The sequence below is a fragment of the Triticum dicoccoides genome, chromosome 7A, assembly GCF_002162155.2.
Source record: "Triticum dicoccoides isolate Atlit2015 ecotype Zavitan chromosome 7A, WEW_v2.0, whole genome shotgun sequence".
NCBI lineage: Eukaryota > Viridiplantae > Streptophyta > Magnoliopsida > Poales > Poaceae > Triticum > Triticum dicoccoides.
The window spans coordinates 708,001,905-708,015,814 of NC_041392.1; positions in this window are offsets into that span (position 1 = coordinate 708,001,905).

The window sequence follows — 13,910 nt, forward strand, 5'->3', positions numbered from 1 at the left end:
CTTGATTACCGTGTGATGAGAGAGAAATATGTTTTCTCACTTTAAAGTGCATTGGGAAGACAGAAGTACACTCTTTTGTGGACAAATTTTGAAGCTAGATGTACACTTTTCACCGGACGGAGAGAACATGTGTGAGGTTAGAAGTAAAGTGTCGCCGAATCATTAGCATGGCGCTTTATACCTTTCCAGGGTCAAATATGTCTTACATGTAACAAAATCTTTGATGATCTATTGATGATAGTTGATGTAACGGCCTCCACTGGTCAAACTTCCACTTTAATACCTTTGTGGCCGTTTGAATCTCGAAAATCATACTTGGGTGGCTCGTGAACTCATGGTGTTTATTTGGGTGGTTTAGAGACTTCAAGAAAGTAAAGTGGGTGGTTTCATAGTTTAGGGATCATTTGGAGGGGTGTTTAGGGCATCTCCAACGGTGTCCCACAAATTTCCTCTCGAACCCGTCCGCGGACAGAGGGCTAATCCGCGGAACCGGATACGGGAGTCCGCCATCCAGCGATAGCTACATACATCCGGACCCCTTCTTTTTTATTTCCTAGGTCCGCACGATCAAATGGTCGTATACATAGATTGTAGACATTCAAATAGTCGTATGCATCACTAGTTCATTTTCTTTTAAATTTGAATATTACATCCGAACATTGTTATCCCTTTTAACCGCTCACTGATGCTCAATCAGATCTTCCTTCAGCTGCTCGTGAGTTGGTCGATGCCGAATTTGTTGATGCATTTGAATACTTTTCAAATGTGGCAGTATTCTGATTCTGGAAGTTGGATAGGATCAACCATGTTCTCAAATTCTAGAGCTGCGGCAACATCCTCATCATCATTCTCGACAATCATGTTGTGCATGATTACACAACATGTCATCACCTCCCACGAGGTCGTAGGACATGGGTTGAAAGGCGACGGAGGAGAAGCAGGGTGGAGCCCGGCTGGAACGCCGGAGGTGATGGAGACGTAGAGTTCTGGCAGGGGTGTGGTGTGACGGCCGGGGTGGTGTTGCGGCGGCAAAGGCAAAAAGAGAAATAAGGAAGAAGAGAAAATGAGGAGGATGGAGACGCGGGGTCCGAAAAATGGTTTTGGATGGGCCGGAGGTGTCGGGGCCCTACGGTGTCCGGGCTCCCGCAAAGCTCCCCCACTTTTGTCTCTGTTTTGTGGGAGATATGACGTTTGAACCGCGCCACGAACCATGTTGGATGGCTTCCACTGTTGAGTATCGTGATTAGATTGGAAACATAGGATAGACTAGGAAGTATTAATTCTGGCTTGTCTTGTACAACAGGAAGACCATGTACTCCTATATATATGCCCACGAGGATCAAGAAATAAACAATCGATTTCACCAATCCCTCTCTATTCCTTCTAGATGGTATCAGCCTAACCCTGATCCAAAACCCTAGCCGCCGCCGCTTCTGCACCGTGCCATCCCCGTGGAGGTTGGTCTCCATGATCGTCACCGGGCCCGTGCCGCCGTACCTAGGATTCGTCCGCCCGTCGTGTTGATCAGCTGCCCTAGAGAGTATTTTGCCGATCCTTTGATCCTGATTTTTCTCTCTTCCGTTGGTCGCATTAATCGACGTCTTTTTTTTTGTTTTCTGATCTAAGATCGGTTTGTGTCACCCACCGCCGTCAACCACACCAGCACGACCACCAGCCTCTACAAGAAAATACCTTATTTGCCACCAGATATTTTGTCACCAAGTGGTTTGGTAGCTGAAGATGTACTAATTGCAACCAACTAATTAGTTCCTCGGTCACCATAGGCCTATGTGTTTTACACTCACGAGTTTGTACCCAGGGGAGAAATAGCAACCAAGGACTAATATGTACTAGAAAGACAAGTCACCGTACGATTCCTAGGAATCCCTCGAATCAAATCGTCCCTAGCGGCGGCCGGCGCGTTCCTTGTAGTGGCGGCGGGCGTGTTCCTAGCAGGCTTCGTTCCTTCCGACGGAGGGGGCGGCGGAAGGCCTAGAGCGCGTTCCTTCTTCCCTGTCAATGTGTCAAAAGTGAACCACTGGCTACATTTGTTTCTTTCTTGCCGTACGCATGCAGGTCAAATGTAACACCGGCTGATACGTAACTTGTTCGTGTCAATGTCAAATTTTGTTGTATCGGGGTGGATAGGTAGGAAATGACTAGTCGTTCCATTAGCAAAACAAAATAGTCCAAATGGTTTTCTGTTAGTGCGATCACCCCGGGCTTCTACGTAGTACTTGTGCATATGGACTTGGGAAGTTTTGGTATTCCATATGGTCTAGTTAGACTACCCACAGTGAAAGTAACATAAATAATAACATCACACATATCTAAATAAAACAAATGATGTGGCAAATAATAAATAAAGAAATAAGGAAACGTGATAACATAACTAGTTAGTAGTAGTATGAGTAACATGACACATATCAATGCATGATAAGTCTATAGCTTAATAAATAAAGTGTTGCATGTCACCACACATGTTACTCCCCACTATAGAGTTAGTAACATAGACTAATAACATAGGCATGTTACTAGTCAAAATTACTCCCCATTGTAACTAGTCTTACGAGTCAGAGCAAAAAAGCACCACCGAAGCTTTGGCTAATGGCCGGCCGCCCGCCGGTGCACCCCACTCCCACTCTGCCCGGTCAACGGATGTGTCGGTTGCGCACGTGCGTGACGGTGCTGCGGCGGCTGCCGGCGACGGAGGAGCGCCATAGCCTAGCCTGACTTCACCCCTGACGTGGCGCCGCACCCGGCCTCGCGGTTTGTACGCTCGTGGGCGAAGCGGCTGCCTGACTCCATCTAGTGGAATGGACGCGCGCGGTCACGTCGTGTGGACTTTGTATATCGGTTGATCATCTTGCGACGGGAGCATGGAATAGCCGCCGGGCACATGCTACCAGCTCGTGTCCGACCCGATGGTCGTCGTGTGAGAAGCCTCGTGGTGAGCGGAGTGGAGTCAGTAGGATCCACTTGAGTTTCCTTCTACGACTAGTCAAGGTCCGCGACAGCGACACTCGTGCAATGCAACTTAGTAAGAAAAAGTCATATATCCATGGTGGTTTTCTGCCTAGTCATAGCATGAGTCCAAAACAATACGCTTCCTTTTTCAACTCCCGCGATCGGGTTCACTGTCTACTCACTCGTTTATTATAAAACCGAATACGTTAATTAAGTTTCCGCAAAAAAAAAAGAATAGATCAATTAAGCACGTGAGCGCTGGGGTTCCTGCGGTCCAGAGATAAAGAGTGCAAGACTTCATGATCCCAAAAAAAAACAGCAACACAAGGTCCTTCCTTTTTCTTTGCACAAGATCTGGACGGGTAACAAGCTTCTCGCGGGCCGACGTTATGATACAACTGGTCAAGGTCAGGGCGGCAAAAAGGGTAACCCCCTCGTGCGCGACAGGGATGGAGGAAAAGAATTCTATGAGACCAGGTCTCACGTGAGACCCATCCTGATGGATCACGTGGCATTCATAAATTACAAAGCATCCCCCACCCCTCACTTAAAATTAAAGGGGGAGAGAGATTAGATGCTTTGTGAACCGTGAGACCTGGTCTTATATAATTTTTTTCCAGGGATGGACGGGTCGTGTGAAAGTGGGTTTTCAAGCGAAAAGGGCATGTAACGTCTCCGCCGTTCGCTTCAACGTCCGGACCCATGCACGCATTGGCTGTATAAATGTTTGGACCATTTTTTTGCCGCCAGGTTGAACATGTATTTGAAAAATGTTAACCACGCATTTGAAAAATGTTAATCGTATATAGAAAAAATATGGGCCATGTATTAAACATGATAAAAAAATTGGTCATGTATATAACAATGTTAATCAAGCATATGAAAAAATGTTGAATAAATATTTGAATAAGTGTTTGAAAGATGTTGAAAAAGTATTTAAAAATGTTAATCAAGCATTTGAAAAATATTAAATTAAAATGTTAACCATGTATTAAAAAAAGTCATCATGTATATAAAAAATGTTAATCAAGCATTTAAAAAATGTTGAACAAATACTTGAAAAATGTTAATCAAGCATTTGCAAAATGTTAAATGTGTATAAAAAATTTGACCATGTATTAATAATATGTTTCTTTTTTATTTAAAAATATTAATCAAAAATTTAGAAAATATTAAAAATATATAGGAAAATGTTGATCATATATTAAAAAATATAGACCTATATTCGAAAAATGTTAATCAAAAGTTTGAAAAAATATGAAAATATATTGACCATATATTGAAAAATGTTAAACATTTATTAGAAATATCTCCTTGACGTATATGAAAAAGGTAGAATGGAAACCAACGGAAATAAGGCAAAGAAAAATAAAAATAAGACTAAAGAAACAAATGCAAAAAGTACGGCAAAACAGCGGAACCCGATAAAGAAACAAAGAAAATGTTGAAAACCAAGAAAAAACATAAAAAGAAAGAAAAGAAAAGAAAACAGAGTAGAAAGGGAATAAAACCAGTAAAAACAATGAAAAGGGGAAAAAGAAAAGCTCACTTAAAACCAAGAATAAATAAAGAGAAACATTTAAAATTAATGAAAATGTAAAAATCGAAAAAACTAGTGAGGAAACAATGAAAAAACAGAAGAAAAAAAATCTAGCAAAACCAGTGAACGAAGCTCGGCTAGCGAGTGAACTCAATCGAAAACCTGCCAAGTGAACGAAGCGCAGCGAGCGATCGCGAACGAAAAAATGCAGGTTTACCAGGGGTGCTATGGATCTGACATATTTGGTCCAGAATTTTGTTTAGGCTGGACAGTTCGTCTCTGGCGTCTTTAGAGGGCGGCTTTTGCTGACTGGCCGAGAGCTTTTGAATTCGGCGTTTACTGTCGTGCTCTTCGTGCTGTCTTCTTTATTCCGGCGTTTGTTACTGTTGTTGCGCCGTGATTTCTCGTTTCCATCTCTAACTTCAGATGTACTGGGGTCGCTGGTGCTGCATCTGGCTAGCCAGCTATCCTCACCCACGCAAAAGCGGGTCATGAGGCTTGTTAATGCTGTCATTGTTCTCGGCTTTTCTTGGCCGAGGTGTCTGGCGAGCCATTCGTCACGGACGCTATGCTTAAAAGCTGTCAAGGCTTCGGCATCTAGACAGTCGACAATTTGGTTCTTTTTAGTAAGAAACATGTTCCAAAGTTTTCGGGCTGACTCTCCGGGCTGTTGAGTTATATGACTCAAATCGTCCGCGTCCGGAGGTCGGACATAAGTTCCTTGAAAATTTGCCCGAAAAGCGTCTTCGAGCTCTTCCCAGCTTCCAATGGAGTTTTCGGGGAGGCCTTTAAGCCAGTGACGAGCTGGCCCTTTGACCTTCAGGGGTAAGTACTTGATGACGTGGAGATCATCTCCTCGAGCCATATGGATATGAAGGATATAATCCTCAATCCAGACCCCAGGGTCTGTTGTTCTGTCGTATGCCTTTATGTTTACGGGTTTGAATCCCTCTGAAAATTCATGGTCCAGCACCTCATCGGTGAAACATAGGGGGTGCGCGCCACCCCTGTATCTGGGTGTACCGCGTTGTTCGGATGTTTGTTGTGTTACGTTGTATGCTGGGGCGCGCTTGCGTGGTCCATAAATGGATCTGGTTGCGCCGTCCTTTTGGTGCAAGCCCTCGCGTGAATCGCGTATTGGCTTGTGAGTGGCGTTGTTTGCCGCTCGATGTTGGCCGTGAGGTCGTCTATCCGGCCAGGTGGCTGTTTTGATTTTTGGTTGTGGGGGGTCTAAGGCCTCCTCATCGAATTCAGATAGCAACTTCCGCTTTGGGTAGCTCCTGGTGGGGCGATTGTCGCCGTACCTTGCTGCTGTGTTGAGTACTTTACTCCATCTGATTTGGAGTGTGTCTTGCGCAGCCTTGAGCCTTTGCTTCTGCTTTTTCATACTCCTCGCGGTGGCAACAAGCCTTTGACAGGCATTCTGCTGCTCCGGGTGCCTGTCCGGCGTTATGTCGTCCGGACTATTATCTTGGACAGAATTGGTTTGTTCGGTTTGATTCCCCGGATTGCCGTGGTCCGGTAGTGGTTCGCCCTGCTCCAACGCTGGGTCTGTATGATCATTATTTCTGTCGAGGCGGGATTTGGGGCGGCGCTTGCGTCGCCGCTTTGACTGCTTCTCGAAGGAACAAGCCTTCGGTGCATCCTTTCGTTCCTCGTCGTCGTCTTCTTTTGGTGTGTCCATCATGTATACGTCATATGATGAAGTGAACGTCCAGCGCCCTGTGGGCGGTGGTTCCTCTTCGTCTCCCGCATCGTCGTCCATACCGTCGATGTCTTCGGAGTCGAAGTAGAGCATGCCAGTTGAGTCATCGACAATGGCTATTAAGTGGGTGGTGGGTGGGCGTCGAATTTCTTCGTCGTCCGCATCCCAATCCTGTTGGCCATAATCCGGCCAGGGCTCTCCTGACAAAGAGAGATACCTTAGTGAATTCAGAATGTCGCCGAAGGGCGAGTGCTGAAGGATATCCGCGGCGGTGAATTCCATGATCGGCGCCCAATCGGGTTCGATTGGCAGGGGCGTAGGCGGTTCGGAGTCAGAAAAGGAGTCCGGCACCTTGGAGTCACGGGCTGCACAAAGGATTATGCTGGTGTTCGGCTCGATCGCCGTTGAGACTGCAGCCCCTGAGGCGGTGTTTAACCACCCGTCCTTGGTTGGCGCAGTTGGCTCCGAACTAAGGGTCGGAGCTGATGCGGGCGCGACTTCTGGGGTACTGTTCGGCGGCAGGGCTAGGTCGTACCCATCGCGACAGTGCGGCGTGCCCGGCTATGGCTCGAATCCGTCGAAGATCAAGTCTCCGCGGATGTCGGTCGTGTAGTTCAAACTTCCAAATCTGACCTGATGGCCAGGGGCATAGTTTTCAATCTGCTCCAGATGGCCACGCGAATTAGCCCGCAGTGCAAAGCCGCCGAATACGAAGATCTGTCCGGGGAGAAAAGTCTCACCCTGGACCGCATCGCTATTGATGATAGTAGGAGCCATCAAGCCTAACGGCGACGTCACAGAGGAACTCTCAATGAAAGCACCAATGTCGGTGTCAAACCCGGCAGATCTCGGGTAAGGGGTCCTGAACTGTGCGTCTAGGCCAGATGGTAACAGGAGGCAGGGGACACGATGTTTTACCCAGGTTCGGGCCCTCTTGATGGAGGTAAAACCCTACGTCCTGCTTGATTAATATTGATGATATGGGTGTTACAAGAGTAGATCTACCACGAGATCAGAGAGGCTAAACCCTAGAAGTTAGCCTATGGTATGATTGTATGTTGTGGTTGTTGTCCTACGGACTAAAACCCTTCGGTTTATATAGACACCGGAGAGGGTTAGGGTTACACAAGGTCAGTTACAAAGGAGGAGATACCCATATACGTATTGCCTAGCTTGCCTTCCACGCCAAGTAGAGTCCCATCCGAACACGAGACAAAGTCTTCAATCTTGTATTTTCATAGTCTAACAGTCCGGCCAATGGAGATAGTCCGGCTGTACGGAGACCCCCTGATTCAGGACTCCCTCAGTCGCTCTCTCTATGGCCTTAAGCAAGCCCCCCGCGCCTGGTTTGAGCGTTTTGTCTCTGTCGTGACTGCCGCTGGTTTTTCAGCGAGTGCTCATGATCCAGCATTGTTTGTCCAACTTTCTCCTCATGGTCGGACTCTTCTTCTTCTCTATGTTGGTGACATGATCATCACTGGCGACGACCCTGAGTATATTGCCTTTGTAAAGGCCCGTCTTAGTGAGCAATTTTTTATGTCCGATCTTGGACCTCTTCGCTACTTTCTTGGGATTGAAGTCTCTTCTACCACTGATGGATTTTTTATATCCCAGAAAAAGTATATACAGGATCTTCTTACTCGTGCTGCTCTTACTGATGAGCGCATTGTTGAGACTCTCATGGAGCTCAATGTTTATGTAACACCCTCGATGCGACTATAGCTCCCACGTGTCGAGGCACGACTTAGAGACATATGCCTTCAATGCGATTATGTCTTGGTATCAGAGCCTTCCCCGACCTTAGGAGCCCCATTGCTTGATCGTTCTTAGCAGCCGAGTTGTGTCTAGAAAAATGTTTTGAGTCTTTAGGAATTATATATCGGAGAGTTTAGGAATTCTTTTTACTTCCCAGTCTCCTCATCGCTCTGGTAAGGCATCCTGACGTAGAGTTTTGACTCTTCTCTTCTCAAATTTCACAAAAAAAATTTAGGATCACACGAGTATCTTGGAATCGTTCCGATGGCTTATGATGAGAACATTGACTTGGTGCCTCCTGTCAGGGGTTTAGTGGAAGTGTCCCGGGGAGTTGAGCTCTGAGGTGTTATCATCATAATTTTATCGTTGCAATTCTGGAATACTTGAGATATTTTCGCTGACATCGAAAATCTCTTTTATGCAGTTCGTTGGTGAGATAACCTCGACGCCACCCAGTATTGGGGCGGGAGTTCGGGAGTATCACCATAACTTGTATAACGGATGCTTTTCGAAGGTTGAGGTAGATGGTTTCCGAAGGTTTCTTGGTTATGTGTTGAAGAATGGATACAGCTGGATGTAGGATTTGCTAGTTTGGGTGAGATATTATGCTTCCCCTGTATCCCCAACACCTGATTGCATAACCGGAAAGGTTCGGGAGTTTCATAGGTGGGAATTCTAGTAGCTCTAGTTCTTCTTCCACGGATATTGGTTTGAGATTGGGATTTCTTACCGATTATTCGTTCTTGATCCGTACCTTGTTGATTTATTTTCTCTACCTTAATTCTACGTGGCTTCGCAATTTAGGGATATGTGACCACTTCAAGAGGAATGCATTCGTTCATTATGTTCGGATGTGAAAACTATATGTTGCAATTTTCATTCCATTGGTTTCAGCTTCAATATTTATCTGTCAATGTGCTAATGGTGGTCAACCTCTTCAGGATGGCTCCTCCAACGCGCACGACTCCGAATCCTGATCCGCCACCACCCCCACCTCCTCCAGAGGCATGGCAAGCTGTGATGGCCGCAACTAATGCAAACACTCAGCTGATCATGCAAATTCTTCAAGAGCGCAATCAAAGCAGTCAAGGGAATCAAGGCAGCAATCAGAGTCATTTTGCTACACTCAACCAATTCCTTGCTAACGGGCCAAAGACTTGGATAGGACTCTTGATCCGTGGATAGGACTCTTGAGTATGGAAAACGCGCGGCGGCCGACGAGCGACAGCGGCGGCGAGAGTGGAGAGCTGGATTTGGGGGAAGTGGCCGTGGGGAAGGAAGAACCCCGTGGTTAAGTCAGAAGTAGCAGTAGCGCGTTCCAGAAAGCGCGCTACTTTTACGTTAGCTACAGCGCGTTCTGGGATACACGCTACTGCTACTCCTTTCTCTTTTTTCCCCTTTTTCATTTAGTTTTCTTCACATTTTATTTTTTTTCCTTTCACCTTATTCTATTTTTTTAATTTTCAATTACATTTCTATGTGCTTTCCATTTAATTTTATATCCTTTAGCAGTAGCGGGTTTAGATTAAAACGCGCTGCTACAAAGAAAGTAGCGGTAGCGCGGTTCGATATAGGTCGCTACTACTATGTGTAGCCTATCGGCTAAGCCGTGAGAATTTTAGTAGTAACGTGTTTAGAACAAGACGCGCTACTGCTAAAACTTTATCTACAGCGCGGTTTGCACAGGCGCGCTACTGCTACTTAGCACCAGCGTGCTTCTTTGACCCGCGCTACTGCTAAAGTTCTGTGTATAAGATTTTCCCTAATAGTAAGATGTGTTCTTTCAAGTATTTATCTTCTATAAAAGAAAGTACTTCGTATTTGTCTATTTTGCTCTGGAGTATATGTACTAACCGACGAGCACTTTACTTAAAATTTCATTTTTGTTACTATTTATATCATATTTGACTGTTTTTTGTGAGGTTATCATATTTGGCTGATTTATGTTGAAAAAATGTAACCATGAGATGATTTCACCTTCTCAATAGAAAAGGTCACTACAACTCCTAGCCAGTATTCATCCTTCGAAACAAACGGACAAATGGCTATCTCCAGCCACTTAACATTCTACCCAACCAAACAGAAAAAAAAGGATATCCCTAGCCAGGTGCTTGGGGATGTCCATAGACATTTAAACCTATCCTCCGAACCAAACGCACCCTATGGCGCAGCAACCGCAAAGGAGCAGACGCGCGCAACCCCCACTAACACCGCGAGCCCATTTTGGGTCGGCCCATGAGCGGCGGCCGGGAGCCCCTTATTTTCTTGTTTCGTTTTTGTTTTTCTTTTTTTATAATATTCAGGATTTTTGAAAACTTTCCGAAATTAAAAAACAATGAATTTCAAAAAAAGCTCGTGGAGCCAAAAAAATGTCCCTGAATTCGAATAATGTTCATGAATTTGAAAGAATTTTCATGATTTCAAAAAATGTTCGTGAATTTGGATAGTCATGAACATATCAACAAATTTTGAATTTGATGAACATTTTTTTGAACTTGATGAACAAATTCACATTTCAAGAACATTTTCTGAAAAAGCGGATGAAGTTTTTGAAAAATAGATGAACCTTTTTTTAATTTTATCAACATTTCTAAAATTATTGTGAAGAAATTTTAAATATGATGACATTTTTTGGATTACATGAACATTTTTCATTTTTTGAACTTGACGAACAAATTCTCAATTCAAGAACGCTTTTTTGAAAATCGTATGAAAATTTTGAAAACTGGAAGAACATTCTTTAAAATTATGATGAAATTTTTTTGAATACAATGACATTTTTTGGATTAGATTAACATTTTTCATTTTTTGAACTTGATGAACAAATTCTCAATTCAAGAACACTCTTTTGAAAATCGGATGAACTTTTTGAAAACTGGATGAACACTTTTTGAATTTCATGAACATATTATAAAATTATGGTGAATAAATTTTGAATACAATGAACATTTTTTGGATTTCATGAAGATTTTATAAATTAGATGAACATTTTGGAATTCAGTGAACAATAAAAATGTTCACAATTTAATAAAAGTGTTCACAAAATCTAGGAAAAAGGAAAACAAAGAATAAAAACAGAAATTAAGAACAAATTAAAATAAAAAAAGAAACTAAAACTAAAAAATAAATATAAAAGGAATAAACATAAAAATGAAAAAGGAGAAAAGGGGGGAAAAGAAAACCCGGTTTGGGAACCAAAAAAGAAATTAAAAAGGAAAAAAAAACATAAAAATTTTAAAAGGAGAAAAATCCCCGGTGAAAAAGAAAACCCTGTTTGGGAAGGTCCTAGAACCTTCCTAAAACCGGACATGAACTACCGAGCCGGCCCACTTATGTGCAATGTGGCGTGGGGGGTACGCGCCATATAGGAATCGCCCTCCCTTCGACCCTCGGTTTTTTTTCTTTTAGAGAGTATGGCCCTGGATAGGTTTTGTTTTAGCAAAAGGCCCAGAATAGTTGCATGCCCTTGTTGGAGGTGTGAGACACACACGAGGAGGCTGCATTCTGAGGCCCATGTAGCAACTAGATGTCTGTCAACTAGGTAAGATCCAGTTTGTATCGGGTAGACTTAGGGCCCGTTCGAAAGCTCTCCAGCTTCTCGACGGAGCAGCGCGGGCCAGCTTCCGTGGGGAGACAAGAGTGTTTGGCAGCAGCGTCGTGGAGTTGCGCCAGCCACTGTGTTCGGGCCCACCAGGCTGGGCTTTGAACAGAGAGGAAAACGGTTTGTCCGTCACTTCGGGATGGCAGCGAGATGTAATATGAAGGAACTCCTACTTCTGAAAAACACGAAGCTCGACTTATGGCACTCCACCGATTTGCACTACGCTCCACCGGCGCTTCTGAAGCTGGCTCCACGGAGGAAAACGGTTCGGCCAGCTCCTCGCCCGCTTCCGGAGAAGCGCAGAGGCGGAGCACTTCCGAATGGGCCCTTATAACGGACAACATTAAGTTGCACATGAGTGTCTACATTCATGAAGAGGTCTCAAAGCAAAGTTAACTCACATTGTGCTTTAAAACTTGATATGATGAAGGCATATGACCGTGTTGGGTGGAGTTATTTAGAAGCAGTAATGTTGAAAATGGGATTCAGTTCGGGCTGGGTCTCTAAGATTATGCAGTGCATCACAACAGTTTCTTTTCCAGTGCTTGTGAATGGAGTTAAGATGGAAGAATTTAAGCCTTCAAGAGGGATTAGGCAAGGTGATTTGATCTCCCCATATTTATTCCTCCTTGCACCAGAGCTTTCTTGTGTTCTGAAGGCGAGAAGTATTAATGAGAATGTGAGCGGTGTGATGGCTGCACCAAGTGCGCCAGCAGTAAATCACCTTCTTTTTCCTGATGATTGTCTGCTCATGTTTATAGCAAATGAGGAGGACGCAACTATCATTGGAGATGCAATCCAAGTTTATTGCAATGCTTCGGGTCAGGGAGTTAACCTATCAAAGTCAAGCATCGTTTTTGGTAAGGGATGCCCGGAGAGTACAAGGGGGTGATAAAGCACATTCTTAATGTACCAAATGATAGTTGGTTGAACGGTACCTCGGGTTGCCGTCGGATGTTGGTAGATCAAAGAATGGTTTCTTCAAATATATAAAAGATAGAATTTGGTTTAAAATCCAAGGGTGGGTTGAGAACTACATGGCCTCGGCGGGGAGGGAGGCGTTGATCAAATCTGTGGCGCAAGCTATCCCTACATTTTCGATGTCTTGCTTTCTGTTACCTCATGGTTTACGCCAACAGATTGATCAGATGTTGCAAAAGTTTTTATGGGGAAGAAAAAAGGGAGAAAGGAAAACTGCATGGGTCTCATGGGAGACTTTGGCAATGCCAAAATATTTGGGAGGGTTAGGCTTTCGAGACACTCAGATGTTCAACCTAGCTATGCTTGCAAAACAGTCATGCCGTATATTGCAAGACCCGAATTCTCTAAGTGCAACTATTCTGAAGGCGGTGTACTTTTCGGAGTGTGATTTTTTGAAGGCCGGGCTTGGGTCTCATCCATCACAAGTATGGCAAGCTATATGCGTGGGTACAACAATTCTGAAACAAGGCTTGATTAGAAGAATTGGTAATGGGTTGTCGACAAACATATGGAATCACAACTGGATCACTAGGGACTGTATGTTGCGTGCTTTGCATTTGAGGTCACAGGACCCTCCCATGTTGGTGGCTGAGATGATAAATTCTGTAGAAAGATGCTGGCATCACCATGAAGTGTTCGAACATATGCAGGCTGCGGACGCAAATTCGATTCTTAATATCCCATTAAGTTAATACAGTGAAGAGGACTCGTGGGCATGGCACCAGGATTATTTTCAGTGTGGTCTTCTTACCGTCTGATTATGGAGACAAAACATAGAAGAGTTGATTGCTGGAACATAGAGCGAGTAACTCTAATATTGATAGTACGAAGAAGCAATGGACAAGGTTGTGGAAACTACAAGTGCCGGCGAAGCTGAAACATTTTGCTTGGCGCCTCTCCAGAAACTCCATTCCGACGGAAGCTGTGAGGCACCATAGGAATATGACAGACAGGGGCGGACCCAGGAAAAAATATGAGAGGGGGCAAGAGAATTTTTATTTTTTTTTGATGATGCAAGGAGGGTGCTCCTGCCATTTCATATAGATAGGAAAAAGGAAAAATACAGAGTGGCCCGGTCTATTAAAAGAGAAACTAGGCCGAAAACCAAAAGAGAAAGTAAGAAGAACAAAAAAGAACAAAGTCGATGCCAGTATACCAAAACACTACCACTAAATCGCGAGCGAGCAGTCCCCTGGGCGAAGGAAACAAAGGCTCGCCATCGCTGGAGGGGGTTGCCGGTGACGAGAAGAGAGAGGGCAAGGAGGAGGGGGAGGAATACCGGATTTGGGCAGTTGCTCTGGGAGGGAGTGGCATATGGTCTACGTCGAAATTTTTAACGTTCTTCTTACAAGTGAAAGTGA